Here is an 8,766-nt window from a genome sequence, read left to right as displayed (position 1 = left end):
AAGACGGCCGCCATAGGCGGCACATGCGCAGACTGAGATCGCATCTGGACCAAGTTCACAATCTCCACATGCGCCGCCTCCATTGGCCCACAGTTTCAGAAATATGTCCGCCAGGAAAGGAATGCACTTCAATTAGCTCACCACCAACATCAAGCCCGCAGCATTGCACCGCTGGGACACCCCCTCCTCCCATTCAGGGCCCGCTGCATTGTCCCACTTCTGCCACTGCAGACTTCCAGAGGAAGGGACTCAGCCTCCTGTGATCCTACTTACAAGACAGACCATTACTACAGGACAAGGTATGTTATTACAGGACGGGGGATGGGATTACTGGACTGGAAACGTTAATACAGGACAGGGGACGTTATTACAAGGCAGGGACATGTATATGTATCAGATACACTGCACAGGGGGGCAGAGTATACACACATATATACACCACACAGTGCTCCATACTGTATAATGGCCCCACATGGTGCTCCGCTCCGTACACATGTGGCTCCGCACACACACCCGGCTAAGCTCCGTACACCTTGCACACACCCGGCTCTGCTCCGTAACCTTCGCACACACCCGGCTCCGCTCTGTAACCCTCGCACACACCCGGCTCCACTCCGTAACCCTCGCACACACCCGGCTCCGCTCCGTACACCTCGCACACACATACAACTCCGCACCGTACACCTCGTACACATGCGGCTCCGCTCTGTACACCTTGCACACACAGCTCTGCTCTGTACACCTCGCACACATGCCGCTCCGCTCCGTACACCTCCGGCTCCGCTCCGTACACCTCCGGCTCCGCTCTGTACACCTCGTACACATGCGGCTCTGCTCCATCCACACTGTAAACCCCTCCTTACCCCACACATAAACTTACCCTCATCCATCACCATGACAACAGCACAGCAGAGTCCTGCATACACTGAGGCCCCTGATCATGTGACCCCCTGACTCCTCCCCTCCTGTGACCTCATCACAGGTCCTGTGCGAACAATGCAGCCATATATGTTATGTGTAGTGCATGGCTCTGCAGGTGGAGGGATGTGGATCCGCTGAATCCGGGACTGTCGAGAGGTATGTGCTGCCAGCTGGCATGAGTGCCTCACTGCAGGCCGAGGCCTCGCTCTGGCCCAGTGTTCTCCACATACCTTTCCAAGATGCTTTTTTTTTCCTCCCCTTTTCTGTTTGGCTGTCACTGTCAGATCCCAGGACCTTCCTAGCCGGCAGTGATCTGGACCGGGGGCGCTGTGCCTCTCCTTCTCCTCCTTCCAGCCAGGTGAGTTTAGCACACACTGACTGGCAGTCAGTGTGGGCATCTGCAGTGCAGGAATGCGGCTGCAAACGGCCTGAACCGGCTGCTGGGGGACTAGCCTGGGGCATCTACACCCTGCCCGCCCCTGGTGGGATCCATCCGAGACACCAACAGCCGACACTGGACTGTCAGGCAGGAACTGAACTTGGCGCTTCAACGAGGAGGGGGCGGGGCCTGCGGTGTGACTTGTTTCCGCTTCCGGCCCCCTGTGCAGTATGTGACAGGACTGGATCCGAGACTGCAGCAGCCGGAAGACTGTGGTGGGTGGGAATGAGGATAGAGGGAGGGCGGGAAGGAGGGCGGGAAGGAGGAACGTGGGCGGGTGGGCGGGCGGACCCGGATTTGAAAAAAAAAATAAAATCTTGCCTTGCTCAGGTGCCGCCCCCCCGCGTCTTTACCGCCCTAGGCACGTGCCCTCAAGTGCCTAGTGGCAAATACGGCCCTGCAAATGAGGCTACAGAACAAAGGATCAACCTAAAAGAAAACGAAAAGTGTGATGCTGAACTGATGAACCAAATTGCTGTACATTTACAAAAAATAAGCCCATTTGCTGCCGCATATCGCATGCTAAAAGACGTTCAAGCTGAGGAGGAACAGAGGGCTATACAAAATGGTACTGAAATGCCTTCTATTGTCATGGCCATTAAACAAGAATGTAAACAGAATCCTCGACTTTACAACAAACCACGTGTAAGTGAGGTCGCAGTTGTTTTTCAAAACGATGATGGAGAACCTCCTTTTCAAAGGAATATATTAGTCCATCTTAAGCCAGACCAAAACAACCCTTTGGTTCCTAAGACACAACGAATTAGCATTTTGCACAGCAACCTTGATGCTCTTCTGTATCCGCTATTCTTTCCAAGAGGTGAACAAGGGTGGCATGAAAACCTAAACCAACAAGGAACTTCAAGAAGAATTACACAGCTGCAATACTACAGTTTTCGTCTGTCTGTCCGAAATTACTTCAATCCTATTTTAATCGGTGGGAAACTGACACAACAGTAGTTGACGCATATGTTAAAATTGAAGCTAATCGTCTAAATTTCATAAGAATGAACCAAAAACAACTTAAAGTTGAAGACTACTGCGTTCTTCAAGAACATTTGCAAAAACAATCAATTGAAAAGGGAATTCCAATTAAAAAAACAGTAATCCTCCCGTCGTCGTTTGAAGGTAGCCCCCGCAACATGCAACAGCGTTATCAAGATGCAATGGCAATAGTAACAAAGTTTGGAAGACCTGACATTTTTGTGACAATGACCTGTATTCCTAAATGGCCGGAAATTGCCGAAAATTTGGAACCCTGGCAAAAAGTTGAACACAGGCCGGACTTAGTCGCACACGTATTTCGACTGAAACTCATCAGCCTTTTGAAAGACATAAAAAATGGGCTTTTGGAACAGTCGTAGCAATGGTACATGTCATAGAGTTTCAGAAACGAGGCCTCCCACATGCGCATATGCTAATTATCTTAGACACGGATTCCAAGATTCGTACGGAGGAAGAAATCGACAATATAGTGTGGGCTGAAATTCCTAACCAAGAAAAGTATCCTGAACTGTATAATATTGTAGTCTCTCATATGGTTCATGGCCTATGCGGTGTAGCAAATCCAAAAAGTCCATGCATGCAAAATGGAAAGTGTACAAAAGGGTTTCCAAAGGAATTGAAACAGCACACTGTTAAAGACTTGGATGGCTACCCAACCTACCAGCGACAACACATTGATAACATTGCTTGCAACAAAAAAATTATAAATAACTCATGGATAGTCCCATACAACCCGTACTTATCAAAATGCTACAACTGTCACATGAACGTAGAAATCTGTGCTTCAATAAAAAGTGTAAAATATCTCTTCAAGTACATCTACAAGGGGCATGAAAAAGCTAACATCGAAATACAACAGAAAACAGTCAATCATGATGAATCATCAACTTTTGTTGACTCAAGATATGTCAGTGCTCCAGAAGCTGCTTGGAGGATATTTGCGTTTCCAGTGCATTCACAGTCCCATGCCATTATACGTTTAGCTATTCATTTACCAAATCAACAGCAGCTTTATTTCTTTGAAGATGCTGAAGTCAAAAATGTCTCAAAAACTTTAAGCACGACATCCACATTAATGGAATGGTTTTTGCTGAACCAACATGACGAAAATGCAAGGCACTATTTGTACCGAGAGATTCCAGAGCATTACATTTGGAATAAAACTTGGAATCCAAGACAACGAGGAGTTAGCAGAATAATTGGACGCATGTATACTGTTAGTGTCAAGGATCAAGAAAGATATTGCCTTCGGCTGTTACTACTACATATCAAAGGAGCTAAAACTTATGACGATTTGAAAACCGTTAACGGAGTATTGCACGATACATTTAACCCCTTTCTGACATTGGACGTACTATCCCGTCGAGGTGGGGTGGGCCCGTATGACCACCGACGGGATAGTACGTCCAGCGCGATCGGCGGGGCTCACGGGGGGAGCGTGGCCGATCGCGGCCGGGTGTCAGCTGCCTATCGCAGCTGACATCTGGCACTTTGTGCCAGGAGCGGTCACGGACCGCCCCCGGCACATTGACCCCTGGCACATCGTGATCAAACATGATTGCGGTGTGCCGGCGGTACAGGGAAGCATCGCGCAGGGAGGAGGCTCCCTGCGTGCTTCCCTGAGACCCCCGGAGCAACGCGATGTGTTCGCGTTGCTGCGAGGGTCTCTTACCTCCTCCTCGCTGCAGGTGCCCGGATCCAAGATGGCCGCGGCATCCGGGTCCTGCAGGGAGGGAGGTGGCTTACCAAGTGCCTGCTCAGAGCTGGTGCTTGGTAAGCCTGCAGTGCTGTGAGGCAGATCGGTGATCTGACAGAGTGCTGTGCAAACTGTCAGATCAGCGATCTGTGATGTCCCCCCTGGGACAAAGTAAAAAAGTAAAAAAAAACAATTTCCACATGTGTAAAAAAAAAAAAAAAATCCTAAATAAAGAAAAAAATATATATTATTCCCATAAATGCATTTTCTTTATCTGAATAAAAAAACAAACAATAAAAGTACACATATTTAGTATCACCGCGTCCGTAACGACCCCACCTATAAAACTATATCACTAGTTAACCCCTTCAGTGAACACTGTAGGGGGAAAAAAAAAAAACGAGGCAAAAAGCAACGCTTTATTATCATACCGCCGAACAAAAAGTGGAATAACACGCGATCAAAAAGACTGATATAAATAATCATGGTAACGCTGAAAACGTCATCTTGTCCCACAAAAAACGAGCTGCCATATAGCATTATCAAAGAAAAAATAAAAAAGTTATAGTCCTCAGAATAAGGCGATGCCAAAATAATTATTTATTCTATAAAATAGTTTTTATCGTATAAAAGCGACAAAGCATAAAAAAATGATATAAATGAGGTATCGCTATAATTGTACTGACCCGAAGAATAAAACTGCTTTATCAATTTTACCAAACGTGGAACGGTATAAATGCCTCCTCCAAAAGAAATTCATGAATAGCTGGTTTTTTGTCATTCTGCCTCACAAAAATCAGAATAAAAAGCGATCAAAAACTGTTGCGTGTCCGAAAATGTTACCAATAAAAATGTCAACTCGTCCTGCAAAAAACAAGACCTCACATGACTCTGTGGACCAAAATATGGAAAAATTATAGGTCTCAAAATGTGGAGACGCAAAAACTTTTTTGCTATAAAAAGCGTCTTTTAGTGTGTGACGGCTGCCAATCATAAAAATCCGCTATAAAAAATGCTATAAAAGTAAATCAAACCCCCCTTCATCACCCCCTTAGTTAGGGAAAAATAATAAAATTAAAAAAATGTATTTATTTCTATTTTCCCATTAGGGGTAGGGCTAGGGTTAAGGCTAGGGTTAGGGCTAGGGCTAGGGGTAGGGCTAGGGTTAGGGCTAGGGCTAGGGTTAGGGCTAGGGTTGGGGCTAGGGCTAGAGTTAGGGCTAGGGTTGGAGCTAAAGTTAGGGTTAGGGTTGGGGCTAAAGTTAGGGTTAGGGTTGGGGCTAAAGTTAGGGTTAGGGTTTGGATTACATTTACAGTTGGGATTAGGGTTGGGATTAGAGTTAGGGGTGTGTCAGGGTTAGGGGTGTGGTTAGGGTTACCTTTGGAATTAGGGTTAGGGGTGTGTTTGGATTAGGGTTTCAGTTAGAATTGGGGAGTTTCCACTGTTTAGGCACATCAGGGGCTCTCCAAACGCGACATGGCGTCTGATCTCAATTCCAGCCAATTCTGCATTGAAAAAGTTAAACACTGCTCCTTCCCTTCCGAGCTTTCCCGTGTGCCCAAAAAGGGGTTTACCCCAACATATGGGGTATCAGCGTACTCGGGACAAATTGGACAACGACTTTTGGGATCCAATTTCTCTTGTTACCCTTGGGAAAATATAAATTTGGGGGGCTAAAAATCATTTCTGTGGGAAAAAAAAGGATCTTTTATTTTCACGGCTCTGCATTGTAAACTGTAGTGAAACACTTGGGGGTTCAAAGTTCTCGCAACACATCTAGATAAGTTCCTTGTGAGGTCTAGTTTCCAATATGGGGTCACTTTTGGGGGTTTCTACTGTTTGGGTACATCAGGGGCTCTGCAAATGCAACGTGACGCCTGCAGACCAATCCATCTAAGTCTGCATTCCAAATGGCGCTCCTTCCCTTCCGAGCTCTGCCATGCGCCCAAACAGTGGTTCCCTCCCACATATGGGGTATCAGCATACTCAGGATAAATTGGACAACAACTTTTGGGGTCCAATTTCTCCTGTTACCCTTGGGAAAATACAAAACTGGGGGCTAAAAAATCATTTTTGTGGAAAAAAATATTTTTTATTTTCACGGCTCTGTTATAAACTGTAGTGAAACACTTGGGGGTTCAAAGTTCTCACAACACATCTAGATAAGTTCCTTGGGAGGTCTAGTTTCCAATATGGGGTCATTTGTGGGGGGTTTCTACTGTTTGGGTACATCAGGGGCTCTGCAAATGCAACGTGACGCCTGCAAACCAATCCATCTAAGTCTGCATTCCAAATGGCACTCCTTCCCTCCCGAGCTCTGCCATGTGCCCAAACAGTGGTTCACCCCCCAAATATGGGGTATCAGCGTACTCAGGACAATTTGGACAACAACTTTTGGGGTCCAATTAATCCTGTTACCCTTGTGAAAATACAAAACTGGGGGCTAAAAAATCATTTTTGTGAAAAAAAAAATAATTTTTATTTTCACGGCTCTGCGTTGTAAACTGTAGTGAAACACTTGGGGGTTCAAAGCTCTCAAAACACATCTAGATAAGTTCCTTAGGGGGTCTACTTTCCAAAATGGTGTCACTTGTGGGGGGTTTCAATGTTTAGGCACATCAGGGGCTCTCCAAACGCAATATGGCGTTCCATCTCAATTCCAGTCAATTTTGCATTGAAAAGTCAAATGGCGCTCCTTCCATTCCGAGCTCTGCGGTGCGCCCAAACAGTGGTTTAACCCCACATATGGGGTATCAGCGTACTCAGCACAAATTGTACAACAACTTTTGGGGTCCATTTTCTCCTGTTACCCTTGGTAAAATAAAACAAATAGGAGCTGAAATAAATTTTGTGTAAAAAAAAAAATGTAAATGTTAATTTTTATTTAAACATTCCAAAAATTCCTGTGAAACACCTGAAGGGTTAATAAATTTCTTGAATGTGGTTTTGAGCACCTTGAGGGGTGCAGTTTTTAGAATGGTGTCACACTTGGATATTTTCTATCATATAGACCCCTCAAAATGACTTCAAATGAGATGTGGTCCCTAAAAAAAATGGTGTTGTAAAAATGAGAAATTGCTGGTCAACTTTTAACCCTTATAACTCCCTAACAAAAAAAAATTTTGGTTCCTAAATTGTGCTGGTGTAAAGTAGACATGTGGGAAATGTTACCTATTAAGTATTTTGTGTGACATATCTCTGTGATTTAAGGGCATAAAAATTCAAATTTGGGAAATTGCGAAATTTTCAAAATTTTCGCCAAATTTCTGTTTTTTTTTCACAAATAAACGCAAGTTATATCAAAGAAATTTTACCACTATCATGAAGTACAATATGTCATGAGAAAACATTGTCAGAATCGCCAAGATCCGTTGAAGCGTTCCAGAGTTATAACCTCATAAAGGGACAGTGGTCAGAATTGTAAAAATTTGCCCGGTCATTAACGTGCAAACCACCCTTGGGGGTAAAGGGGTAAAAGCTGCAGCTTTAGCTTTAGGACTTCTATTGGATGATACTGTGTGGAAACTTACTTTAGAAGACGCAGTTACCCTACATATGCCTAAGCAACTTCGTGAATTGTTTGCCTACATCTGTGTATTTGGACCGCCTACATATCCAGCTCAACTTTGGACAAATTTTAAAGAACATCTAATCGAGGACTACTGCTTATGCTTACGTCTTCACAACAGAAGTGAAAGTTGTCAAAATTGCGAATCTTATGCCATGCAAGATGTCCAAAATATCTTACTACTACATGGAAAAACGTTTTCAGACTTTAATTTGCCCCAGCCTGCCATTCAATTTCCACAAGTTCCAGAGTATGACGAAGCTTACAAATTATTGTTGGCAACAGAGAAGACAAACTCCTTAAAGGAACAACAACGGATTGCATATGACACTATTGTGAGCGCTATAGAAAACCAAGCAGATGCAAGGCCAAAATATTTCTTTATTGATGGTCCAGGAGGGAGCGGTAAAACATACCTCTATGAAGTTATAATGCATCACGTTAGAGGGTTGGGAAAAGTCGTATTGCCGTCGGCTACAACAAGGATTGCAGCAAACCTTTTACAAGGAGGTCGCACTATCCATTCACTCTTTGGGATACCAGTTCCAGTCAATGAAGTCTCTATTTCCAGAATAAAACAAGACACATTTGCAGGAAGACTGTTTAAAATGCACATGTTTTCATACTTGACGAGTGCACCATGGCACCCAAATATGCTTTGAGCTTAATTGACAGACTTCTGCGTGAAGTAATGACTACAAATGTTGCTGAAAAAAATAAAATTCTGTTTGGAGGTAAAGTTTTTGTCATTGGCGGAGATTTTAGGCAATGCCTTCCAGTCATACCAAATGGAACAAGAACAGATGTTATCGAGTCCAGCTTAAAAATGGCTGACCTTTGGAAACAGTTTAATAAACTCCAACTAATTATCAATATGCGATCTTCGGACCCAGAGTATAGCAACTGGCTTCTTAAACTTGGCAACAGTGAACTTAGCAATGAATACAACCTTGGAGAAGATATTATTGAAATACCAGAAGACATGTTGTGCACTGACTGCATTGTAACTGATGTTTTTGGACAATGCATTGAAATTGATGTGAACGACCAAAGCAGTGTTGAGAGGGCCTCTTCTCATGCAATTCTCTGTCCCAAGAATGATGACGTGGCTCTGCTAAATTCCCAGGTAATGGATAG

At 44.3% G+C, this 8,766-nt stretch overlaps 1 protein-coding gene across 1 annotated transcript in view; it reads left to right on the top strand.

Moving 5' to 3' along the window:
• Nucleotides 1-999: 999 nt before the first annotated feature.
• The window catches only part of PPP1R17 (protein phosphatase 1 regulatory subunit 17), a 38,785-nt gene continuing 31,018 nt past the window's right edge, over nt 1,000-8,766 (top strand). Inside the window, exon 1 of the mRNA XM_077267604.1 lies at nt 1,000-1,077. The gene's annotated coding sequence lies outside the window, so the exon portion shown is untranslated. The remainder of the gene's footprint in view (nt 1,078-8,766) is intronic.

Source organism: Ranitomeya variabilis, chromosome 6 (genome assembly GCF_051348905.1).
Source record: "Ranitomeya variabilis isolate aRanVar5 chromosome 6, aRanVar5.hap1, whole genome shotgun sequence".
Classification (NCBI taxonomy): Eukaryota; Metazoa; Chordata; class Amphibia; order Anura; family Dendrobatidae; genus Ranitomeya; species Ranitomeya variabilis.
The sequence above is the reverse complement of the archived record's forward strand: the minus strand, read 5'-3'. Positions and strand labels throughout refer to the sequence as shown.